A 26,599-nucleotide genomic window follows, 5' to 3' on the forward strand; every position below is an offset into this window, starting at 1 on the left:
ATTAAATCTGTTTGTGGTGACATGCATCATTGTATATACACAAGGGGTTAATGTAAATACACTACAACTAAGTAACACCAGAGATGTCATGACATGCAGACATGCAGCCAGGTCACAACCAGTGGGTAATCAGGACACCCAGAGGTGGCATTACCACAAGGGGGCACTTCACAACCCATATAAAAGGACAGGGCACACATGCTCTGCCTCTTTCCACAGACAGACATCTAGAGAGTACATCAGGGTTGATCAACAGCATCACACCCAGCACGTGGCTTAGAGCAGGCTGGTAAAGATAGACTGAGTTACTACAGTTAGATTAGCAGAGAGTCAAACTCATTTAAGAACTGTGTTAATAGTTTAATAAACATGTTGAACTCATTTTATAATCAAAGCATACATCAAGGAAGCAGTTTATGCTACACGAAGCAGCATAACACAACACTGTTTATAAAAGACCTGGCTAGATTTCAATCTTCTAATTGGGTAGTAATTGATCATCTTGAATGTGAACTTTGTTCAGCTTTTATTAGCTGCTATCTTTGAGTTAAGATATTGTAGACTCAACCTCACTCTCGATGAAGCACGTAAACAAAGCTAACACCTGCATTGCTGACAGGCTGTGATTAACCGTGATGAAAACTGTAAATGACTTTAATAAAGGTCGATAGATTGGGCAAGTTGAAGTCAGGTAAAATTTATTGTGGGAAAGATATGGCCCATTTTGGAAGGATGGAGCAGGAGAGGAAATTAAAACTATAAAAGGAAAGGAGCACATAATGGTGAGTGTGAAAGTTAATAAATCTGCAGAACAAAATAGCACAAATGGGTGCTAGGTTTTAGACTGGGAAATATAGTGTAAACGCAAAGAGGTAATGTGAACCACACACAAATCATTAGTTGAACTCAGTTCGAATGTTATGTTCTGTTTTAGGGCTTTTATTTCAGGAAGACTGTTGAGGCCATAGAGGGAGCTGGTTTTCATTGGCTCCCTATTTAGTCTTTAGGATAATCTCAAGGGAAAATCAGCCAAGGCTTTTAACCTTTTCTAACCATTGGTTTTAATGACAGCAAAACTCATGTGATTTACAGAGAGAATGCTTACTATTCAGCCAGGAGCATAACTCAAATCTCAGATTCATCAGGTGCTTCCACTGCAGGAGACTGAAAAGTTAATTCTCCATTGGCATACTTGGTGGTGTTTTGCATGGGCCATCGCATGGTCCAAAACACAGACTGTTGTGTGGACTGTCTCCAGCTGTTAAAAAATGTTCCAAAATAGCTGCTTTTATATTGTCTTGCTGACAAAACAGGCCAACAGAGATGTTGTTAGTCGACAAGTTTTGCAAGGCTGTAAAATTCTTTGATTCTGTTGGGTCATGTCTGCCTTCTCAATTGTCTGTAAACAATCTCATGGCTACATTCCATGAAGAAGTTCTCTTGACTTCCTAAACACCCAACTACACCAGAAAGGGATTATCTCACCAGTGTCCTCATTTTTCTTTTCCCTGGGAGAGGTCTGGCTGTGCACAATTTGGCTGCTGGATTCGTCTGCAATAACAGATATTTAATTGTACATGCTTTTAGATGAAAGGTAGTGCATAAAAGCCAATCCCTTTCATTTCCTGTGCAAATCCATAAAAACTGTAAAATGGCATGCAGCAGATAATAAGGTTATTTCTTTAATTAGGGATTTCATGGATTCTGAATAAGTAAGGTTTTTCACTTTCTCTTTCAAATAATTCTGACCGTTGAAACCAACAAAATCTTGCATTTTCCCCAATCTCAATGTTTTAAAAATAAATTAAACATAATTTCATGCTGTGCCAAAAGACTTGAAAGCTATGGAGACAGATGACTTGAGGGACTTGTTAAAAATGAATGTCCCAAGTCCTCTTAATTGCCCAGGGAAAACACCAGGGAATCATAATATCAGTTTTAAATGGTGCCATTCAGGTAACCTGCAAGACTTGTATAGCCAGGTGATATGAATAAATTATGAGCTAGTTCGGAGATATTGCTTGTTATGGAGGTACTCAATTTAACTTGTGTAATTATCTGTAAGATGTCATAAACTGGCGTAGTCATGTAATTTTAAAAAGCTCCCGCTGTTGTAAATCAGTGTGTGGTACATAGATTAGAATGGCAACGGCCTAGTAATTTATTGATGCCCCACCCAATTTACAGCCATAAAATTGCACCGAATCTTCTAATCTGACACGTAGTGTGTTTGTGCTCATCTTGTGTCGAGGGTGTGCTGTGCCCTGTATTGCTTAAGTCTCCAGTATGAATGTTCAATATTCATGCCTGCAGTATTACACCCTTTATTAGACCCTGAAAAAGCAGGCCTGAAGCCTGTTCAAAGCTGTTTCCCAAACTTGGCCTGTCCTGTATGCAGTCAGGCTAATCATGCCTGATCCTGCCGAACCAGAGGTTGCCAAAGGAACTACTATAAAATGCCAACAGAAGGGATGTTTTTAAAGAAGTGACAACCTGAATATGGAGCCAGGCTCCTGCTCCTCAGCAGCCCTGAAGACCATTGTTGTTGTCTTCTGCTGGGTCCCAAAATCTCCTACCCTGTCCGTCCTTCCAGGGGTTACGCGAGGGCTGTTGCTGGGGAGGCAGCTAGCCCAACTTTCTATCCTTGTGGGAACAATGAGCTTCCTCTAGGCACATAATCGGAGTCTGCGGCCCATTGACCAATAATACCCAATTTTGGTGCACCCCAGGCCTCTGTTGTTTGTTGCACCTGCTCCCAGCACACAACCTATTCAGATCCTGTCACTGCCTTGCCAATAAGTGAAAACAATCTTCAAGACCTCTAAGGGGTTATCTCTTCACCACCTTGGCTCAAACAAAAAAGCCCATTAATTTATCATATATTTTTGTATTTGCAAGTCCTCAGCTATGCTGAACCTTTTCCATTGTTTTTATATCCGTGCTATAATGAGTGCCCAAAATTAGGCAGAACGTTCCAATTGTAACCTGAGTAAGATCTGTTCTAGTTTAACTTTATCCTTAGTGGAATCTTTGCCTTGAACCACAAAAAACAAAGTTTCTGTTAATCTTCTCCAAGCAATTGTCTTATCTATAGACCAAAATCCCATTTCTCCTGTGCTTCACTTAAATTCCTAATATTTAAGATCTCTCCCTCGCGGAGTCCTACAGTTCAAAGTATCACCTATCACCCTCATTGCAGTTTTCATAATTCCATCACAATTCCCTGTACCCAGCTCCCCACCAAATTTGGTGTCAGCTAATTGTGATTTTATTCTATCAATTTTCAGCCTGGAACAGTGCAGTACAAAAAGTTGGAACACCCTGTGTGGATTAATATATTTGTTGCAAAGCATAATACGTGAAAAGATTTTTAAAATATGTTCTGCGCGGATTCTCTGACCCCGGGCCGGATCGGAGAATCGCCGGGGGGGGGAGACACGATTCATGCAACACCGCTCCAACGGCGGTCCAGAGGATTGGCGTTATTGGAGCCGGCGTGGTCGGCGATTCTCCGCATGCGATAGTCCGAGATAGGCCGAGTCCCTCCAGCACCGTTCACATGTGCTCCTACCCGGTGTGACCTCGCCATCCATCCTGCAGGGGCCGGCCTGGGGGTGGGGGGGGGGCCTTCATCGTGGCCTGGCCCGCGATCGGGGCCTAAAGATAGGCTTCTCCTGGTGGGGGCCTCTTTTACTCCACGCCGGGTCCCTGTAGCTCTACGCCTTGTTGCGTCGGGGCAGGCGCAGAGAAGGCAACTAGCGCGCATGCTCGGGTTCGCGTCGGTCATAACGCGCATGCGTGAATTAGCGTACACCCACGGCGCCCGTTTGATGCCGGTATCGATAGCTGGAGCTGCGTGAGTCACTCCAGTGCCATGCTGGCTCCCTGTAGGGTGTAGGATCGCTGATCCTGGGGGTCTGTTAATGCCGTGGTAAAACGCGACGGTGTTTACGACAGCATCAACACTTAGCGTCAGGATCAGAGAATCCCGCCCACTATTTTGAGAAGAAAGGTGGAAGTTGTATGATGTTGGGACTGAAGAATAGCACCGTCTATGGCATGATGTATAGAGTCACGTGGTAACATACAGAGACCAGTCTATAAGCAGCCTGCATGGAGACAGCAGCTCCAGGCATGACATTACCTGGAATCTATATATAGTTAAAGACTATCAGTACATGGTTCATGTTTAGTTTCAAGATCTCATCCTTGAGACATCAAACAAACAAAACACAAAGTTATGTCCTCCACTATCTCACTACTCAGGTGGTCATATTTTCCTTAATTTTCTTTTGTTCTCTCCAAATTTATTAAGAGCATGATTAGCTTGCAGTTCTTGACTAACAAAGGGACCAAAATGAAACACTAATCTGTTTTTTTTGCATATGCTGGCAGATCTTCTCTGTTTTTACCAGCATTTTTCCATTGTATTTTAAATTATCTTCTCCACTTTTTTCAATATTAAATGCTGTCTTTTTGAAAAAATTCAGGACAGAGCAAGGATATTCAAGTCCATAAATAAAACAGGAACTTTATTTAAAAATTGAATTATTTTTCTGAGGCTGCATTTTTTTTCCCCTCAAGCTATTTCTCATCTATTTTCTTCACTGTCCATGGATGAACAGTGAACTGGAACAACTGCGGTCAGTGCCAGATATGATAGCAAGGAATAGTAGGAATAATTGAGAGGAGGCCAGTTTATGCTCCTTCCATTACTCTTCAGCACACCGCAAATTCACAGTGGGTGGAATCTTACCAGAAATTGGCAAAGTGTCAGGCTCAGACTGAAAACTGGCATGTAACTCTCCAGTTACATGGACCACTTTTCTCTCCTTGAGCCTCTTTAAAGATAAAACACGAGTGGACGTGGTTTACACCGTCACTCTGGCGGGACCTGATAGAGCCGGTAACTGCCGCCACAAAGATTGGGGCGCAATCTTTAAAGGTCGCCCTGGTCAGCACTGAAGCCGAACAGCCACTAGCCTCCACCATGAAGGTAACAGGGGCTCACCCCCCATTACAATCATCGCCAAGTATTGCCTTTTCTGTCCCCACCACCGACAATCATTGAGGCTCCCCCCTTACCCGTCCTGCCCCAAAATCATCACCGGCATTCCTTCCCTCCAACAATCATCGCCGGAAATACCCCATACCCCCACCCCAGCACCACGGAAGTATCGCCGGCTCTCCCCTCCCTCAGTGCCCGCTCTCCCCACCACACATAAATGAACTCACCCCTCATCGGGTCCCCCCTAGGGCCGACGCCTGGTACTGCTCATGGCACAAGTTAGTACTGCCAGGCCAGTTGGCACTGCCAGTTGTGCACTGTGCCAACCTGCCCTCCCCCCCACTTAGCCCCAAGAGGGATCACCTCGACTGACTCTCATTTGGCTAAACCTGTTCTCAACCTTCCCCCCGACGTGACTTTATGTCGGCAAGGTGTGACTATTTAGTGAGGAGGGAACATGTGACGGGGGCTCGTTAATAATACTTAAATTAAATGAATTATATTTAAATTAGGTCCCTGCCCTTTGTTGGTGTGAACCTCGTGATGTCACCGGTGAGGGGCAGGGACAATCGGGAATCTCTCTGGGTTTTGCACCCATATCGCTGATCCCGCGCACGGCAAGTGCGGCACAAAATCACCCCGAATGTTTTGGAAGGAAACGCAGGCTACCACTCTCCAGCGGCAGTTTAAAGTTAAAGTTTGTATTTCATTTTATTTCTTCTCTTTGAGTCTGATATATGTACTATTATGAGCTTAGTTTGGATTATTGATTTCTGCCTCGTATTGTCAGAGTTAATTAAGTTTTATTCTCCCATAAAGAAGCCCAGGTCATCTTTCTCCATCTGCTCTCTTACTCTTCAGGCAGTGCAATTGGATGTAAGGTGCATCCTTCATCTACAGGGAATGTTCAAGGGTATTTGAAATATATGTCACCGAGGAACGTCTAGCAGCCACTTTATTCAATTTGAAAATGTAACATTCCTAATGATTTTGAAACATCCAGGATGGTCAATCTCTATAATGTTTCAAAATACATTTAAAATCCTTCACATTTCATTTTTTTAAATCATCATAAATGACTGGAATTTGATTATCATAGATCGCACCCACTATTTAATGTAGGTAGTATGTGTCTGGAATCAGATTGATCAGTTCATCAACAAGCTTATCTGTCAGGGTGACCATAACTATAATTTTTAAAGTTACTCATGGGATGTCCATCAGTAATTGCCCTTGAAAAGGCAACACGGTAGCACAGTGGTTGACACGGTTGTTTCACAGCTCCAGGGTCCCAGGTTCGATTCCTGGCTTGGGTCACTGTCTGTATGGAGTCTGCAGGTTCTCCCCGTGTGTGCGTGGGTTTCCTCCGGGTGCTCCGTTTCCTCCCACAGTCCAAAGATGTGCAGGTTAGGTGGATTGGCCATGCTAAATCACCCTTAATGTCCAAAAAGAAAGGTTGGCTGGGGTAACGGGGATAGGGTGGAGGTGTGAGCTTGGGTAGGGTGCTCTTTCCAAGGGACGGTGCAGACCCGATGGGCCAAATGGCCTCCTTCTGCACCGTAAATTCTATGAAAAAAACCAGTACGGAGTCATCTTGAATTGTTGGAGTCCATGCGATGTGTGTAAAGCGACAGTGCCGTTAGGCAAGGAGTCCAGAATGATGAAGAAATGGTGATATATTTCCAAGTCAGGATGGTGTGTGACTTGAGAAAGGAGACCCGACCATTGTAATATTCTTTGTCTTATTGTGCTGATATTCTGCTGAGGTAAGAAAAATGTTAATTTTTATTGGAACACCCCTTACTGTGCCCACATCTTACCATGAGGTTTGACAAGACAGAGCAATACAATGTTAAATTGCATCATTTCCTGTGATGGTGTAGACTATCTTATTAGCAAACCACACATTTAGAATTAGCCCCTTGTACTACATTACCCCCCCCCCCCCCCCCCGCCCTCAGCATCTGGCTTCAATTTCATTTTCAGAGGGACAGCCACTGGCCAATTTCACTAGTCTGCCTGAATGGGTCCTCAGCTTCTTTGGAGGAAAGTGGGGATTTGAAACCTTTGATCTCTCAGATACTGCTGGACAGCAGAAGGAATTAAAAGATGAATCAGCTTCTCCAGTCGAGTTGTCATCTGGATTGTTAGGTGAATTCAGCATCTCTAGTCTGCTAGATGTGGTAGGTGACTGTCTCGATTGTTTAGAAAGTTGCTTCTGTGTGGAAACTAGTGCATGTCTGTTCTGCCATTATCTGTTTGGATAATTTGGGATTGTGGATGGTTTGCCTGTTCAACCACTTGTCCACAGCGAGCTTGTTCTCACATCCAAACTAGCTCCCCCTACCGTGGGTTGGCAGGCTGTTTGCTTTTATCATTTATCACAGTTCATAGTTCCACATCTGGTTGGAACAATACTTATCCACTTTCTCCCTCACCTTGTTCAAGTCATCAGCTTGTACACATGGTGTGAGTATGTGTGAGAGAGTAGGGAGTTGAGTTCACAGTTGCCTTCCCATTAGGAGTTGACGTGATGCTAAACTATTTTGGAGTGCAGTTGAATGATAGTTCAGAAATGCAAGTTGGATGTCAGCATTTTTCTTTAACAATTCTTTCACTGTCTGTATCTCTCTTTCAGCTTGACCGTTTTGAGGCTATCTTGCTGAACTGGGACTATGAGCCAACCCATATTATGCTGCAAACTCTTTATAGTACTCATTGGCAAATTGTGATTGGTTGTCTGTAATGATCAGGTCTGAGGTTGCATTGTTGTAAAAATCCCCTTCAACAACACAAACAATGTTTCAGGAGTGTGATCGTGCAGTTGCTTGACTCCTATTCGCCTTGAGTAGTAATCTTTTATGATCAAGAATATTTTACCTCTGTTCAAAATGGTCCATCTCAAAACATTACCATAAGGAAGATGACATCAGTATTTTTCTTGTCTCCTGATGATGAATGGCACAAGTAAAACAGTTTGATATTATCTCTTCGAACAACTTTGCTCTGGCTCGAAATGAATGCCCAAATAGCCTTAATGCAATTGTTGCAGTATGTTAAGGCTTAGAACCCGTGGAATGACCACTCTATTACCATAGATGAGTAAATCATCAACTACATTGGAGGTGCCCTCTCTGTTCGTAGTATTGTCTGAAAATGGGATTATATGGCATGTATACTGGCCATCCTTTAACGCAGACCTCTCTGTTCGGAGCACGTTCTTCATCACATTTCTGAGCATCTCTGATTTAATTTAGTCACTGAGTTGTTGCTGGTAGAGCTGTGGTTGTTATCAATGCAAATTTTTCTATCTCTTCAATAAGGGGAACATCACCTTGTTCAGGTCTTGCCACTGGGATATGGGACAAAGCATCTATTTTTTTCCTGGAACATACCCTGTCTTTGCATCAAACCTCATTATTCCCAGTCTGAATTGTTTTATGCTCATGCACACATTTTTGCTAAATCTTCAGAACTTAAAGAGTTTCACTTGCTATCTTGAATTGGATACCAAGAACATAGGGCAGGATTCTCCGACCCCCCCGTTGGGTCGGAGTATTGGCGGGGGGGTGAATCCCACCCCGCCGCTCCAACGCTGGCTGCCGAATTCTCTGGCCGCCGCTTTTCCGGCGGGGGCGGGAATTACGTCACGCAGTTCGGGGGCAGTTTGCAGTGGCCCCCCCAGGCGATTCTCCGCCCCGTGATGGGCCGAGTGGCCTTCCGTTTTCGGCCGGCCTCGCCAACGTAAATCAAACCAGGTCAGTACCGGCGGTAACTGGCTCTGCGGGCGGCCTGCAGAGTCCTCCGGGAGGCGCGGGGGGATCTGGCCCCGGGGGGTGCCCCCACGGTGGCCTGACCTGTGATCGGGGCCCACCGATCAGTGGACGGGCATGTGCCATGGGGGCACTCTTCCCCTCCACGCCGGCTGCTGTCAACCTCCGCCACGACCGGCGCGGAGAAGAACCCCCCTTTACATGCGCTGGGATGACGCCAACACACGCTGGCGCTCCCGCACATGTGCCAACTTGCGCCAGCCGGCGGAGGCCCTTCGCCGCCGGTTGGCCCAGCGCCAAGCACTTCCATGCCAGCTGGTGCAGCGCCAACCCCGCCAGCGCCTGCCTAGCCCCTGAAGGTGCGGAGGATTCCGCAACTTCCGGGTGGCCCGGCGCCGGTACGGCCCACCCTGCCAGATAGCGGAGAATCCCGTCCAGTACCTGATACTTTTTACAAGCCCATTTAGCAGTTAATGCTTCTTTCCCCATCATTTCATACTTCTGTATCATTCATTCAGCTGTGTAAGATCAACACAAATCGGGACAGATCTTTTAGTCCCATAGTGAGCGTGTTTAGCTGCGTGTTTCCGGGTGCTTGCAGTGCCGAGAAACACATGGGCTATTTGACGCAACTCGCGTTGTGTAAGGGGCCTGAACAGGGAACATGCAGCCAAGGCCGCACATAGCCCTGTTTTGTACGGTGGGGAGCTCAGCTCGTTGGAACTTCCCATTGTAGCAGAAAATGGCATCCCGATCTCCAAGGCCCTGAAACGATTCCTGACTCTACCCCCATAACCCGAATGCACGATTGGGAGTCCCCATCCCCCACCTGCAGCACCCACGAAGGGCACCCCAGCCCAATCAAGCGCGTGCAAAAAATGGCAGCTTGGGAGAAACCATGCCAGCTGGCAGTACCACCTGGTCAGTGCCAGGCTGACACTCTGGTGTTACTGCCAGGGTGCCCAGATAGCACCAGCAGTGCCAGGCCACCACTCTTCCCAAATGGCATGCAGCAGGGGGTCTTCGATCCCCTGGGAGACCCCTATGAGTGCCATTCCGTCTGGTCCATGTTTGTGGGGACCAGTGCTGAACATCGCTCACCTGAGTTCGCTGAGGTGAAGGGGATGAATCCCAATGCCTCAGGTACCTCAAAAATCTGCACATTAGAGTGAGGCTAGCTGTCTCGCTCGAATATGCAGATTGGCCACAATGGGCGGGATTTACATCGCAACGTCTCGCGAGATCGTATTGGATCTTGAGACATTGCGAGCCAGTTAGATCCTGGGAGCAGGGTTTCCCAGCTTTTATCGACCCCACTGCACCACGGCAAGCTGCTTTTCTGGCACAGCGTGGCCATTGGATCGGGCCCCAAGTTTCAACATTGAGTGAATTTCCTTCTTTACATTTAGCACAAGTGGATGTGAAACCTTCATTTCAGGCCAAAGGGTGATGTGGGTACACTGAAATTCAGCTCTGACATTTTTAGGCTGATCCAGTTCTTCTACTCTGCAAAGCAGATGTCAGTTAGTGCACACTTTCCGACTCAGCAGCGAACAGTATCACATATAAGAGTTGAGTATTTTTTCCCTCTCTTTATGGAAGAGTTGCATCCAGTTGTCCTATGACCTTGAATTCCATATTTGCATAAAGGTTGAAGAGAGGTTTTGTACAGCTACAGTTCAGCATCAGAAAGAACTGAAACTTCTGCCCCTGTGTCTAATTTAAAACATGGTAGGTTTCTCTCTGCTAGGATACCAGTACGCCAGTAGCTTCCATTTGGTTCCTGGATCTCTCCAATGAAAGGGATCTCAACAACATTAGTATCTTCTACTTAATAGATCTTGGACCTTTTAAAGGCTTCTCTTTTTGCTTATTCTCGACAGGCTTCTTGTTGAAGCACATAGCCTGGAAATAACCTTTCTTTCTACAAAAGTAGCATTTGGCCTCTCTGACAGCACAATTTTCACACCTGTTAACTTTTCCTGTTGCACCGATTACAGTTCGCTGAGACGGTTGATGGATGCTCTTTCTGCCTCCCCTGTTTTTTAACAACTATCTCCCTGCCTTTAAATTTAGCATACTCCACTGAGTCAGTCATTTTTGGGACACAGTTCTCCCTGTCACCCCAAATAGTCTATCAATTTCTGCTTCCAGACCTCAGCTGATCTCCTCAGTTGAATTGCCTTTGTTAAGCTCAAATCATCTCTTGACTGCAAGTGGTCAGACAGTACTTAATCCAAGAAGCCAACAACAATTCTGGCCCTGATTAGTTCATCTTTTAAGTTGCCATATTCACTGTCCTCTGCAAGTCTATACAGATCGCTGATAATGCATCAATACTTCCCCTTGTTGTTGGTATGCTTATTAAGTTTAGTGCACTGGATAGTGTTATTCTTTTTCAGATTGAAGTAGGCATCAAGTGCTTTCCTTACTTCATTGTGCATAGCTTTTTATTCATAATCCCTTGCCTGACTAGGATATTGTCTGCATTGCCACCCATCAGATATAATAGTGTACTGACCAGCTCACTACTCTCCTTCACAGAAAGGCCTGATGCGGTGCAATATCCGGCAAATCTTCAGTGCCAATTCAGCCATGCTTCTGCTTGGTTGAGACTTGTGACCTGCTTGAAGCTTTCTGGCAATGTTAAAGACTTTCCCATGCTTGTTCTTTCACTCGATGCCATCATATAATACTGTTGGTCTGCTGAGGTAAGGAAAACATTAATTTTTATTGGAACGTCTCTCACTGTGTCAACTTTCTACCGCAATGTTCTACAAGAGGGGCCAAGATCATGTGACATTGCATCAGTTCCCGTGATGATATATACATTCATCAACATAATCACACAGTTAGAATCAACCCCTTACACTACAACCATAAGAGCAGAAGAAAGAGGAGCAGAATTAGGCCATTCGGCCCATCGAGTCTGCTCCATCATTCGATCATTGCTGACATGTTTCTCATCCCCATTCTCCTGCCATCTCTCCGTAACCCCGACCCCCTCATTAATCAAGCACCAATCTATCGCTGTCTTAAAGGATGGCATTATTGTCTGACACTAAAGTTGGCAACCACCACAGTGTAAGATCTGAGTCATGCAGCTTGTTTATGTTGCATGTAATTAAGAAGAATAAGATTCAATTGTTATGGATAGCCAGTTAACTGATTGATATCCCTGTGAACTTGCCTCAATTTTAAGTCCTGAATTATGCAATGGCATTTCATAATGAAGTTCCTTTTTGCTCAGGAAGGGCTAATGATGAGTGATAGGGTGGGGTGGGCACGGGGCAGCAGATCAATGGGTGCCCACCAAATGGAGTGGTCATTATAATAACCATTTGTATTGAGGCAGGAGAATTTCTCAGACAAAATGCTGTGATATTTCCAGTACAGTTCTCATAAATAAATGGGATAATGCCACAGCATTGGATTTTATACAAAGCAGAATAAACGAGCCAAATGGCTTCATTTATGGACCGTTGTAATGGCTGGAATACATAGTTACTGAAGATTGAAGTAACACATGATTCCGAATTTAGGCCATCAGGTATAAAGGAGTTCTTCTTCAATGCACTTCATAGAAGCTGGAGTGAGCATCATCAATATTGATTTTGACTTATAATTACAATGTAAAGAAATGTGAGCAGAGCTTGCAGTTTGCATGTGATCCAACACAGCAACGATAATGATGGCTGCTTTTCATTGTCAAAGTACTCCGACTAATTTTACCTTGCACACAAATATGCTACTGTATTTGACTGTTGTATCAATTTCGATAAGGAAGGTTTGAACACACTGTAAACACATTTCAATCATTCATGATGCCAAGCATTGTTGACTTGCAAGTTCATTCTATTAGTTCAGTCCTGCTCATTTCTTGAAGCAAATGCAGAAAATTACTGGTGAGAATCGTGTGCCTTTACTGTTTCCAAATCTAAAGTTTTCTTTCCCACTTGGCAAGTGCATAGGTTATTGAGTGTTACATTAATGTAATTTTGCATTCAAAAAATAAACTTGAACATACAAGTGCCAGTGAGGGGCAGGAAAAGGCAAGCATGTCCCTAAAGCCTGTCCCAAGCAGGTTGCAGAACCTCTCTGTGGATTCTGTCTGTGAAGAAATCAGACAGCATAGAAACTAACAAGCTGCGCATATTAATTGAGCGATTCCCGGTGATTCCCAGGTACAATGGACACAACAATTAGAAGAGATTGAAACATTCTATAGCAGGTCAGATATCCCGGTGCCAGTGGAGTCTGAAACAAAAGGACACAAACAAGGTAGAAAGAACAGCCCAGTGATCGAGGAACAGCTCCGTTATTGGGGAAATTCAAATCAATCGATTGGGAAGAGACCCAATCGATTGCAAATTGATAGAGGGTCCGCCCAGATGGGCGCGAAACCCAAAACAGTATAAGACAGAGATCCCAACAGCAGTTCTCTCTCTTAGCCAGCCCTCCTCGCTCTTAGCCAGCCCTCCGCTCTCTTAGCCAGCCCTCCTCGCTCTCAGCAAGCCCTCTGCTCTCTTAGCCGGCCCTCCCAACAGAACACCTTTGCAGCAGCTCTCTAAGAACTTGAACGTGAGAAGGAGAGGCCTGGCCAACAGCTACATCGACAAGTAAGTGTCAACCAACGCACGCTACGAGAGTAGACACTCCTGACCTCTTAGCCTGTACCAACTGGGAAGCCTGCAGTTTCAGGACAGAACAAGAGGCCATTGTTCCCTGATCCAGTGTGTTCCCTTATTAAAGATAAGTATTGGCTTATAGTGGTAGGAATAGTTTAGTCCATTAGTATTAGTTGCATGAGTATCGATTTACCGTGTAATAATAAATGTGTTTGATTGAACCTTACTAACTGGTGCATTGAGTCATTGATCTGAACTTGAACTTGAACCTTGTGGCGGTATCATAAAGATACCTGGCGACTCTAGAGCTAAGGAATAAAACAGAGCCAATTAAGTGTAAAGCACACTCACCAGAACGAGCAACAGGATATACTTACATTGGACACAGTTCAGAGAAGGTGCATGGGTTAATTCCTGGGATGGGAGGTTTGGCTTATGAGGAAAGGTTGAGCAGGTTGGGCTAAACTCGTTGGAGTTTCGAAGAGTTAGTTGTGATCTTCTTGAAACATAAGAATATGAGTGGACTTGAAAAGCTAGGGGGTGGATTCTCTACCATTGGGATGCACCGTTTTGCCGGCAGCCCAGGGGTTTCCCGACGGCGTGGGGCTGCCCCACAATGGGAAACCCCATCGACTAGCCGGCGAAAAGGAGAATCCCACTGGCGTGATGAACCAGAAATCTGGCGCGGCAGGAAGGAAAATCCAGCCCTACATGAATCCAGCCCTAGACGCTGAGAGCCTGGGCGGGATTCTCTCAGCCCACGTCGGGTTGGAGAATCGCCGGGCCGGGTGCGATTCGCGCTTCGCCGCCCCAATGCCGGTCCGCCGATTCTCTGGTCACTGGAGAATTGGCGCCATTGCCGCCGGTGCGGTCCATGCGGCGCCGGTCGGGAGTCACTCTATGCGGCCCCCACGGCGATTCTCCGCCCGGGATGGGCCGAGTGGCCACCCAAAGAAACCCCAGTGCTGCCGGTGCTGTTCACATCCGGTCTTACCCGACGGGACCTCGGCATCCATCCTGTCTGGGGTGACCTGTTGGGTGGGGGGGGGGGGGGGGGGGGGGGGGGTCCGACTCTGGGGAGGGCCTCCACCGTGGCCTGGCCTGCGATCGGGGCCTACTGATTGGTGGGCCGGCCTCTCATGGTGGGGGCGTCTTTTGCTCCGCACCGGCCCCTGTAGCCTCATGCCATATTGCGTCGGAGCCGGCACGGAGAAGGAGACTACCGCGCATGCACGCCGGTTGCAGCGCACATGTGCAGACCTGGTGCGCTCACTTGATGCCGGTATCGGCAGCTGGAGCGGCGTGGATCGCTCCAGTGCCATGCCGGCCTCCTGTAGGGCAGAGGATCGCTACACGTAGCAGTCCGATGACACCGTCATTAAACTCCCCAGTTTTTACAACGGCATCAACACTCTGCTTTCAGATGGGAGAATCCTGCCTCATGTTTTCCTCTTTGGAGAATCTCGGAGAGGTGTCAAATTGAGCGATCTTCCAAATAAAATGGAGACAGGAGGAACTCTTCTCTCAGTGTGTTCCTAGTGTCAGGAATTCTGTTCCCTGTTAACAATTGAGGCTGGATCATTGAGTATATTCAAGGCTGAGGTAGAGAAATGTTTGATTGACAAAGGGGTCGAGGGTTATGGGGGAGTGGTGGTGGTTGTGGCGGGGCCGAGATGGAGGTGAGGGGGTGGACTGCGGTGTGGGGGAACCAGGCAGATAAGTGAAGCGAAGGCTACAATCAGATTCAGTCATGATATTATTAATGGCGGAGCAGACCCGAGGGGCTGAATGGTCAGCTTCTCTTACCTTTTTCTTACGTTTTTATATCCATAATGACAAGCTCTGGATGGGGGTGTCACACATAGAACCATACAAAGGAAATAGAAGCAGGAGGAGGCCATTTGGCCCTTCGAGCCTGCTCCACTATTCATTATGATCATGGCTGATCATCAAGTTCAATACCCTGATCCTGCCTTCCCCCATCAGCCATTTGAAAAAATGAAAATTGCTTATTGTCACAAGTAGGCTTCAAATGCTTACTGTGAAAAGCTCCGAGTCGCCACATTCCGGCACCTGTTCGGGGAGGCTGGTACGGGAATTGAACCCGCGCTGCTGGCCTTGGTCTGCTTTACAAGGCAGCTATTTAGCTATTTCTTTGTTCCCTGTTATGAATTCCTCCAATTCTGATTGTAAGGTGCCTACATTAGTTTGTATCAATCTTTCTTTTTTACATACCTATAGAAACTTTTACAGTCAGTTTTTAAGTTCCCACTAGTTTACTTTCAAATTGTATTTTCCCCTTCTTAATCAATCCCCTGATTTGCTTTTGCTGAATTTTAAACTGTTTCCAATGCTCAGGTCTATTACTTTTTCTTGCTAATTTGTCTGCCTCTTTGAATCTAACACTATCTCCAATTTCCCTTATAAGCCATGGTTTGGCCACAGTTCCCTTTCTACGCTTGCGCCAAATAGCAATAAACAACTTTTGGAGTTGACCAATTCGTTCCTCAAATCCCTGCCATTGCCTGTTCGTTGTCCTTACTTTCAGTAATGTTTCCCAGTCCATCATAGCCAGCTCATGTTTCAAACCATCATAGTTACCTCTTTTGAGGTTCAGGGCCCTGGTCTCAGAATCAACTAACTCACCATCCACCTTTTCAGCAGGGAATAAAGGAGATTGGCCAGGGATTTAATGGGAAAATCAGTCGAGGCTCATTCCAAACCCATTGGGCAGGATTCTCCGACCCCGGTCCGAGTCGGAGAACCGTCGGGGCCGCGCGAATCACACGACCTCGCTCCGACGCCGGCTGCCGATTCTCCTGCGACTGGAGTATCGACGCCATTGCCGCCAGTCAGGGGCGGCTCAATGCGGCCCCCACCCCCCCTGGCGATTCTCCCCGTACGATGGGCCGAGTGCCCGCCGAATTAGGCCGAGTCCCGCCGGGTGTCGTTCTCATGTGGTCCTACCCGGACGGACCTTGGCATTCATGCTGCAGGTGGTGGCCTGGTCGGGGGGAGGGGAGATCTGACTCCGGGGGGGCGGGGGCCTCCACGGTGGCCTGGCCCACAATCGGAGCTTACTGATTGGTGGGCGGGCTTATCTGGTGGGGGCCTATGTTCCTCCATGCCGGGCCCCTGTAGGTCGCCGCCATGTTGCGTCGGGGCCGGTACGGAGACGGTAACCCACGCGCATGCGCGAACCCGCGCCGGCCGAGACGTGCATGCGAGAACTTGTGCCGGCCGTGGCGTGCATGCGCGGACCCGCGGCACCTGTCCTGACGCCCGTATCGACAGCTGGAGCAGCGCGAGGCTCTCCAGTGCCGTGCTGGCCCCCTGTGCAGTGCAGGATCGCTGATCCTGGGGCCAGATGACGACATTGTAAAATGCTCCGCCGTTTACGACGGTGTCAACACTTAGCCCCAGGATTGGAGAATCCCGCCCATTATTTCAACATGTGACAGATGACCCAAATACATAGTGGATAGATTTGCCTCTCTGCTCTCTCAATTAAGTTTTGCATAAAGTGTTTTTCTTTTACTTTTTCCCTTTGCTAAATATTATAGTTTGCCTAAAGTTCTGTCTTGGAAGCTTCATGCTGCAAAGGAAACTTACCAACAGTTAGCGGTTCAGGATATAAACAGTACTCTAATGTGGCCAAAGAGATTTAGAACAGAAAATAATCATTTGATGAAAGATTACTGTTACGTACGAATTGTTCTGCAGCTCCATTTATAACTTCTATAATTGCAGAACCACCCATTTCATTAATTACAATGCCACATAGTCTTATAATTATAAAGGCATAGGGTTCTGTAATTGTACCATCACACATTTCTCTAATTAGGATATCAGTCATTTCCTTAATTTCAATATTGCTCCTTTGTCTAATTACAGTACAATTTTACTTCTGCACAAATTTGCATTGTACATTTAATGGAAATTAATTCTGTACATCATCTATTAAACGTACAGGAGTGCAAGAGGCCTGTTAGGCCACTGTACACTAAATAAAATGGTAGTGCACAGTTCAAAGCTATACATCTATATCAGCAGATCATAAACTGCGGAAATAAAAGATATTGGGTGCAATTTATCCTGCCGGTTTATCACGGGCGCAGATTTCAGAACGCGATTCTCCCCAGCCCTCTCTGAAGACATGATCAGGTTGATGCCCAGGAAGAGTCTGAACCTGATTTGCATGAATTTGAATCCCTTTTAACATACTTGGAGTGTTTAACGTAGCATCCTCAGCCCTCATTGAATCTTCCCGCCCACCAGGCATGCTGCCATGCAGGGGCAAATTACTACTGCTTTATAAAAACTGGAACCAGACGCTATGACCTCTGAGAGGCAGGAAGGAGGTGAGTACCACTGTATTCACCTAGCACCAGGGAGTCCAAGGGGGACAGAGCCCACTGCTCAGCTCCGGAGGCAGGGAGAAGGCTCTGTGGGGAGGAGCTGTAGGGTTACTCGGATGGAGGTTGTAGTTGGTGTGCGTGGCCCTAAAGTCTACTGCCTGTGTTTAAAAGTTCTCAGAGGGCTCTTTTAGCCTGATGTCTGTGGCATGGTGGTGTGGGGTGCCTGCAGGCCCCATGGGGTGGGGGGTGGAGTGTGATGAGCATCAAGGAGGTGGGCCTAATGGGCTGGGTGGATGAGAGTCCGAAAGAGAAGGCAACGCAGTGCCCAGCCGGGGGAAGGGAGGATGGGGGTGGGTGGGGTGATTGGGGGGGGGGGGGGGGGGGGGGGGGGAGAGGAGGTGTGGCATGAGCTCTGAAGTTGCTTTCCAGGAGTCTTAAATGTAGAGGCATGACAGCAATGCAATTTTGAATGATGCAACCTGAGTAAGGTGGGTGCCTGTAAGCTCTGTCTCTCCCTGAAGCATGCCCGCTAACATTTCAGAGACTCATGCACGTAAAACTAATTGGCCATCAGTAGTTAACCCTGAACATTGTTAGCTGCCCACAGTCTCAAAGTCAAGAAAATATTGTTACTGTGGTGTAGTGATAATCGCTTTTGCTTTATATGCAAAAGTCCCCGGTTTGAAACCGGGCAGAAACATTAGCAAAATGTCAAAGTCAATTTTGATTTTGTTAAGGGCAGTGTCTCTTAATTTGTCCCTGTAATTGAGAGTTACTGGCCTTGCTTATGTGCCAGACCCCAATGCCTGCCAGTGAGGATCCATGAGCCCCCATGGTGGATATCACCATCTAGTTGACCATGCCCAATACGGATGTGCAAGCAGACAAACCTCCTATCAGAACCCCCAGAGATATAAAAAATAAGAGACAGGAGAACCAGGCAGGAGGCCAACGGCGACTGACTGGGCGAGGGCATAGGCATGGAGGAGCCAGGAGGGACAAGTTCCCATGCAGCATGGGTCTAAAAATACCCTGCCTGCTGCATTTTTGTGTTGGGAAGGCAGGGGTGGAATGGAGTCAGACCTAACCACCTCCACTATCGCGGGAGGCCGGTTACAAATCCTGCCTTGGTTATTTAGAATGTTCACTCAGTTGTAATAAAAGCTGGTTGGCTCACCTGGCCTTCATCCCCTTACCCGGTATCCCTGTACCCATAGCCCTTGATTCTCTTACTGATTAGAAATCTGTCTCTCTCAGCCTTGAACATACCAACGACCCAACGTCCATGGCCCTCTGCAGTAAAGAATTCCACAGATTCACTACCCTCTGTGAGAAGAAAGTCTTCCTCATCTCTGTCTTAAATGGGTGGTCTCTTAACCAAGACCATGCCCTATGGTCCTGATCTCTCCCACAAGAGGAAACATCCTCTCAGCCTCAACCCTATCAAGCCCCATGAGAATCCTATATATCAATAAAGTCACCTATCATCCTTCTAAATTCCAATGAGCACAGGTCCAACTTTAAGCTCTCCTCATAAGAGACTCCCTCCATCCCTGGAGTCAGCCTAGTGAACATTCTCGGGACTGTCTCCAATGCCAGTGTATCTTTCCTAAGATAAGGGGGATGAAAATTGGTTATTGTGCTCCAAGAACGGTCTAATCGCTTTGTATAGTTTTAGCAGGACTTCCTTATTTTTACACTCTATACCTTTGAAATAAAGGCCAACATTCCAGTTGCCTCCACTATTACCTGCTGAACTTGCATGCTAATTTTTTGAGATATAGACACATGAACTCCAGTTCCCTCTCTTTTGCAGCTTTCTCCATTTAAATAATATTTAGCGCCCTTATTTTTCTTACCAAAGTGCATAACTTCATGTTATCAGACAACATATTCCATCTGCCACGTTTTGCTCTTTAACCTGTCTATATCCCTCTGTCGACTCTTTTTGTCAATTTTGCCAGTTGCCTTTGCACCTATTTTTGTGTCATCCAAACTTGGCATTAATGCATTTACTTCCCTTGTCCAAGTTATTAATATAATTAATGTAATAAAGGTCCCATGTCTAAAATCTGGCACCCTTGGGTCTTTGAGATCATGTCGGTGATCATGGCAGTGAGGCTGGAGTCGTGCCCATTGGAGGCAATTTTTGGGGTTTCGAATTCGTCAAAGTTTCGAGACGGGAAAGGGGCCGATGTCTTGGCCTTCGCCTCCCTGATTGGCCGGCAGCAAATCCTAATTGACTGGATGATAACGGTGCCACCCGGGGCTCTGGCAGAGTTCCTGCAACTAGAAAAAAAAATCAAACATGCCCTCAGGGGGTTGGGAGAAGGTTTTCACTAAAGGTGGAAGCCGTTCATCGCTGTCTATAGATTTCCGTTTGTTTCCAGCAAGTAAGGGGGGAAGAGGCAGGTGGGGGAGGGTTGGGACGGACTGGGGGGTTTCCTTTGGGGTTATAATTAGTTAGTTTATAAAAACAAAAATGACAAACTAATACATTTGAGTGGATTTTATATGTTTGTGGAATGTTCTGTTTTGTTTGATATAAAATATATTTTTTTTAAAGTGGTAAGTGGAGTTGGACAGTAATTTCTAGGCTTGTTAGCAGTGTGCACAACCCCATCATTTATTTTTAAAAATTCAAGCTTGTGCAAATCTTCCGTGATAACAACCATAAATACTTACAGGTTGACAGTCTTGAAAATCTATTTTTGGGATAATAGAACAACTGTTTCTTGTGATAATGTCACATTTTTACATTTCAGAAAAACGTGAGACTGATACAATTCATAGAATAGAATCATTGAATTTACAGTGCAGAAGGAAATTCATTAATTTGGAGTTAATTTAAACACAGTAACATGACCTTATTTGCAGGCCCATGATTCTAACATCTTCAGCTCTGCACATTTCTTTTTACGTACACAACGTAAGAGCAAGGTCCAGTCAGAGGAGACGCAGGGAAGAGAGAGGTAAACGTAATGAAGGCCAATAACCCTCAAAGTTGGCCAGACTAGTTAATGAGACACACAGGTTTCAGGCCCTGATTATAATTTAGAGTGGCTTTTGTGCAGGTCATTATTGACGTTTGAGGCTTGTCATGTAACCTATGCAAAACTGAAGGAATACAGCACTGTTAAAAGTGCTGTCTTTTAGATGAGATGTTAACCTTGGCAATAGCACAATTGAAGAGCAGGGGACTTTTTCCCAGTGTCTTTGCCAGCATTTGCCCATCAACAAATATCACTAAAAATGAATACTTTTCTCTCCCAGTTGCTTGAATCATACAATCTTAGAACTTACAGGGCAGAGGGAGGCCATTCGGCCCATCATGTCTGCACCAGCCCTTGGAAAGAGCACCCTACTTAAGCCCACGCTTCCACCCTACCCCAGTAACCCGACCTAACCTTTCGGACACTAAGTGGCAACGTGGCATGGTCAATCCACCTGCATATCTTTTTTGTCTGTGGGAGGAAACCGGAGCGCCCGGAGGAAACCCACGCAGGCACAGAGAGAAAGTGCAAACTCCACACAGACAGTCACCCGAGGCCGGAATTGAACCCGGGTCCCTTGAGCTGTGAGGCAGCAGTGTTAACCACTGTGCCACTGTGCTGCCTCTTGAACAACTTTGCCGGGTAACAAATTGCATGTTTTCCTGCATTTTACCAGTGACTATGCCTTAAATGTATTTAATTGCCTGTAAAGTGCTTTGGGATGTCTTGAGTTTGTGCAAGGCATTATATGAATACAAGTTTTTCTTTCTCTCTGGATTGGGAGACGGTGCTGATGCACAGTTGCCCGACTCATATTCTTCATATTGTGAAAGGCAGGCTTTGGCTCATAACAAGTTGTGACGACGCTGGAGTCACAATGTTGGAGGGGGGCTGACAGCTTTGCTTAGTTTATGGACTGTTAATAAAGGATTCTGGCATTTCATCTCAATTAAGGACTTGCTGTGTATGGATTACAAGAACAGAAGCTGGAGCTTCCTTCCATTCGGCCAAACAAGGCAGCAATATTATGCTGCTGGATTGATAGAAGAGTTGAAGGACAGTTTCGTCAGTGACCGTGATAAATCAGGCTAACATTCCTGGAGAAATCCCAATGGTCTGTTTGCTTTTAAAGACATTTGCAATGTATAACATCTGCACGGCTTGCAAGTTTTACCAAACTGAGGAATTGACTTTTCTTTAAACTGTGAAGAGCTTGGTGTCATAATTATAAGTGGGTGAGTGGTGCCATGCTCAAACTTTCTTGGCAATATTATTGACTTAAACTTCTCTGAGCCCTGAAGATTGCACATCATTTATCTGCCTACGTCCCAATTCTCTCTGTATTTTCGATTAGCAGTTCATTCGCTGCTTGCCTTTCTGATGAGGAATTAAAGGGACATTATTTCATTAGGAATGGGCTCAACATATCTGTTCCATGTATGACGAGGAAAAAGAGCTTTGTGTACTTTCAGCGTAATGATGCCATAAGCGCAGGATTAATCCGGCTGGTTTAGCTCATTGCATCCAGTTGTTGCGAACACGCGAAATAGGTCGGTAGACACTCACGTGCAGGCTAAGCCCATCTAACTGCGATGTGGAGGACGGCGCCATCATTTTGATTTTACCCATCAGCTTTAATGTCGTAACAAGAACAGAGTATACTGGACAATCTCAGCAGATCTGACAGCATCTGGGGAGGTAGAAGTGATCGAACGTTTCGAGTCTGGATGATTCTTTGACAAAATATTAATGCCATAGTGCTCTCTGAGAATATGGAGCTCTGCCAATTTTCTTTCAGGTTATTTGTCTACGGAAGATGAAAAAGATTCACTAATCCTCATGCAGTTATCGTAAAATTAAAGTGATCCATAATCCTTCTTCTTATTTTTTAGAAATAATGCTGGTAATTAATATAAAATCCAGGGAAACTAGAAGAGGATGAAAGACTAATCTTCACAATGCAAAATATAAATCCACATAGCTAGAAAAAGGAGATGATTATTTTGCCTACTCAGCTCACTATTAATCCCTCTTTCACTTTACCTTCAGTACATCCACCGCTACTTGTTCTACTACACACTGAATCCACTCAACTCAATGGGCGTGATCTAATGGCCCCGATAGCTGCGGGTGCAAATCCCGTAATGGCCGTTAAATCTCACAAGTGGCCAGAAATGGGATTTGCGCTGATAAAATCTCAGTTTGAGATCTTCCCTGCTCTCTGCCAGTGATGTAATTGGCGTGAAGGTGATTTCCATTTCTTTTGAATACATTTGCATGTAATTACTGGCTTGACACCGCAATGTCCATCCTTGATGTTTCTTCCCCCCCAGTGGCATGACATCACACTGGCGCAATTCACTACTGGTTTTCAAAAGCACAAACCAGTCTTGATGACCACGCCACGGAGGTGGGGAGGTGCGGAGCTGCGTCTCGCCACTGGGGATTAAGTCACATGCCTAACACTTGACACTGCCAGTGGGCACTGCCAGTGGGGCACTGCAAGGGTCAATGTCAGGGTCACCTTCCTTCATCTGGAGGGTCCCCTTCTGACTGCAGGTTGGGGGGTATTCTTCGAGGATGTAAGTAGTAGAGTTGACAAGGGGGAATCCATGGATGTATATTTGGACAATCAGAAGGCTTTTGACTAAATTCCACATCAGAGATTAGTGTGTTAAATTAAAGCACATGGGATTAGGGGTAGCGTATTGAGATGGATAGAAAACTGATTGGCAGACAGAAAACAAAGAGTAGTAATTAACGAGTCTTTTTCAAATTGGCAGGCAGTGACTAATGGGGTTCCGCAGGGATCGGTGCGAGGATCCAGCTATTCACAATATATATTAATGATTTAGATGAGGGAAGAAAATGCCATATCTCCCAATTTGCAGATGATACCAAGTTGGGTGGGACGGTGAGCTGTGAGGAGGATGCAGAAATCCTTCAGTATGTTTTGGACAAGTTGAGTGAGTGGGCAAGTGAATGCAGATGCAGTACAATCTGGATAAATGTGAAGTTATCCACTTTGGTAGCAATAACGAGAGGGTGGACTATCATCTGAATAACCATAAAGTAGGAGATGGGAATGTGCAACAAAATCTGGGTGTCCTCATACACCAGTCACTGAAGATAAGCATGCAGATACAGCAGGTGATAAAGAAGGCAAATGGTATATTGACCTTCATAGTGAAAAGATTCGATTACAGGAGCAGGGATGTATTGCTGCAATTATAGAGGGTCTTGGTGAGGCCACAACCAGGATATCGTGTGTAGTTCTGGGGCGGGATTCTCCGACCCACCGCGGAGAATCATGAATCCCATCCCCGCCGGCCTCAGAATACTCGCACCCTCCAAAAGTCACCGCGGCGTGAATCGTAACGGTTCCCGCCATTCTCCGAGGGCCTCAATGGGTCCCGTGGCCGCCCGAATTTTCCGGCCCGCGATGGGCCGCGTTCCCGCCTATTTTTGCCGGGTCCTACCGGTGTAAATCAAGGTAGTTCCCTACCGGCGGGACCCAGCTCCGTGGCCAGTCTCCGGGGTCCTCGGGGGAGTACGGGGCGATCTGGCCCCGGGAGGTACCCCCACGGTTGCCTGGCCCACGGTTGGGGCCCACGATCAGCCGGCGGGCCTGTGCCGTGGGGGCACTCTATTCCTACGCACCGGCCGAGTAGGCCTCCGCAATGGCTGGCGTGAAGGGGAATACAATGCAGGGATGACGTCAGCAGATGCTGACGCTCCCACGCATGTGCGGACCCGCGCTGGCCGGCAGAGACCCTTCGGCCCCGGCTGGCGTGGCGCCAAAGGCCTTCCACGCCGGCCGGCGGGGCACAAACCACTCCGGCGCCGTCCTAGCCCCTGAAGGTGCGCAGGATTCCTTCAGGAGTGTTGTGAAGTCAGGCAAAAAAATGCATCTGGGAAGCTAGGGAGTTTTACTCAATTTTTCTCACCTGATCTAACACTCCGTCATTTTGGGAAGATTGCGCCTAATTTAGTCTGTCTCTTTCCATGCATCATTTCTATCCCATAGGATCTGCATTCTGTACATTTTGACTTGCCATGCTATCTGCTAACATCACTCTCAACTGATTAGTATTGTCTGCCTCCGTTACCCACTGGCCAGATCTTTCTGCTGTTCACGTCACTGGAGTTTTCCAGTTCTGCCAATGGCCCACCCCTGCTGAGTGTGTCACAGCACAGAGGGGTGTATTCAACGTGAAACCCTTTGACAATGGCGAAACTAGAACACCCCATTGCCGGCCAATGGCGGGCCACATCGGCGGGTTGCGTAATAAATCCCAACCGTAGTCTTTCGGAGATAGATGGGAATTTTGTATGCTGTGTTGTGTGCAACAAAACAACACATCCCATTCAGCCATAATGTGAATATTTGGATGCTGTTTTCTATACCTATCTTACTTACAGTAGAATAAGTTTGACTATGACTTACATGCAGCAACATGATCCAATCACTTGAGCATGCGAAACATTCAAATAGTTAAGCATTTCTGTGGGTCGTTAATTGTGGGTGTTAATTTAATATAGTGCGAGACCTTTCAGGAACTTGACATTGGTGCTTCATAGACAGCAGTGCCTGATCGCTGCTCTGTTACAACCCCAATGGAGGTCCCGGGATCAGGACGATACAGTTTCCCATGGCCTCCTCGGAATATGAACTTCCCCTTTAAGGGGGTAGAGCTTCCCCCTAACAAGGAGAATCCCAACTTGTATGAAAACCCCGGCGTGGGTGGGGGTTAGGGAAGGAGACAGTTAGGCGGGTGGCGGATTTGTATTGTAATAAACCTTGTTTGTTAATTTCTTCTTATTGCCCATGCATTCTGCTTACCGCGGATTTAACATGCACAAACAAAAGTCGGATCATTTTGCATGTTATATATTGATTAATACTGAGTATATTCAGGCCAGAATTCTATCAGTATATATTTCACATACATACACATGAGAGTGAGAAAGACAGTGAAAATCTGAAAAGTTTCAGCTGTTCGAGCTATTCTGCATTTCTTGACTGGTTACCTCATTGGAAAAGCACTAATGCTTCTGTTAAGAGGTCTTCAGTCTACTTTTCGGTGTCTGCATCTATCCATACTCTCAAAGCCATAGGCATTTCCCTCCATCAGAGAGACATTTTGGGTCACTCATAGCTTGAGGTGTGCCACTCTGCAAGTAGGGCAAGGCAAGGTGGCAGGACATCCATGGACTACCGTAGTCGATGTGGCAATTGAACCTGTGGTGTTGGTGTCATTCTCTATCACATTCCAGCCATCTAGCCAACTGAACTAACCGACACCCCTCTCCTTTCCATAGTAATAATGATTGAAATTGTAGTGTACTCCTCTGCAACCATCTCTGTCCCCTTTTTAAAGAACTTTTTATTGAGGGAGTTTCAGAACCAAAGAACAGTTAATGAAGTAAATTTAAAGCTTTCTAAAATGAAAAGAAAAACTACGGATCTGACGACCACAGAGGTCACTGTGAAGAAAAGGACGTCAAGTACAGTGGAAATGGAAAATATGGGTGAAATTTGATGTCCAGCCCCAATACAAGTATGGACACAGGTAGCATTTAATCAGGTGGGAGGATGTCGGATAAGAATCCTGTCAATTTGTCACCTCTGCCATGATTTAAGTCTGAGGCAGGAAGATTCAGGGACGACATCCTGCCCTGCTACCACTGAAGCCCTTAAGCGGGCAATTCATGCCAACTGAAGGACATCTTTCCCCTGCTGCTGGTATTCAATCAGCAGCGGGCAGGCGGGTGAGTCACCACATGGGAAGTCTGAAAAGCAAACACTGGCGGGGTGGGCTCCCAGGGTGAGTCCCTA

General features: G+C 46.3%; 1 protein-coding gene across 4 annotated transcripts in view; it reads left to right on the forward strand.

The window, feature by feature from the left end:
- Positions 1-26,599, forward strand: part of sgcd (sarcoglycan, delta (dystrophin-associated glycoprotein)) — a 668,036-nt gene that overhangs the window by 171,145 nt on the left and 470,292 nt on the right. Inside the window, exon 2 of one of the 4 annotated variants that reach the window (XM_038796038.1) lies at positions 11,326-11,492. The exons of the other annotated variants lie outside the window; for them this stretch is intronic. The gene's annotated coding sequence lies outside the window, so the exon portion shown is untranslated. The remainder of the gene's footprint in view (positions 1-11,325; positions 11,493-26,599) is intronic. 4 annotated transcript variants of the gene reach the window in all.

Source organism: Scyliorhinus canicula, chromosome 4, assembly GCF_902713615.1.
Source record: "Scyliorhinus canicula chromosome 4, sScyCan1.1, whole genome shotgun sequence".
Lineage (NCBI taxonomy): Eukaryota > Metazoa > Chordata > Chondrichthyes > Carcharhiniformes > Scyliorhinidae > Scyliorhinus > Scyliorhinus canicula.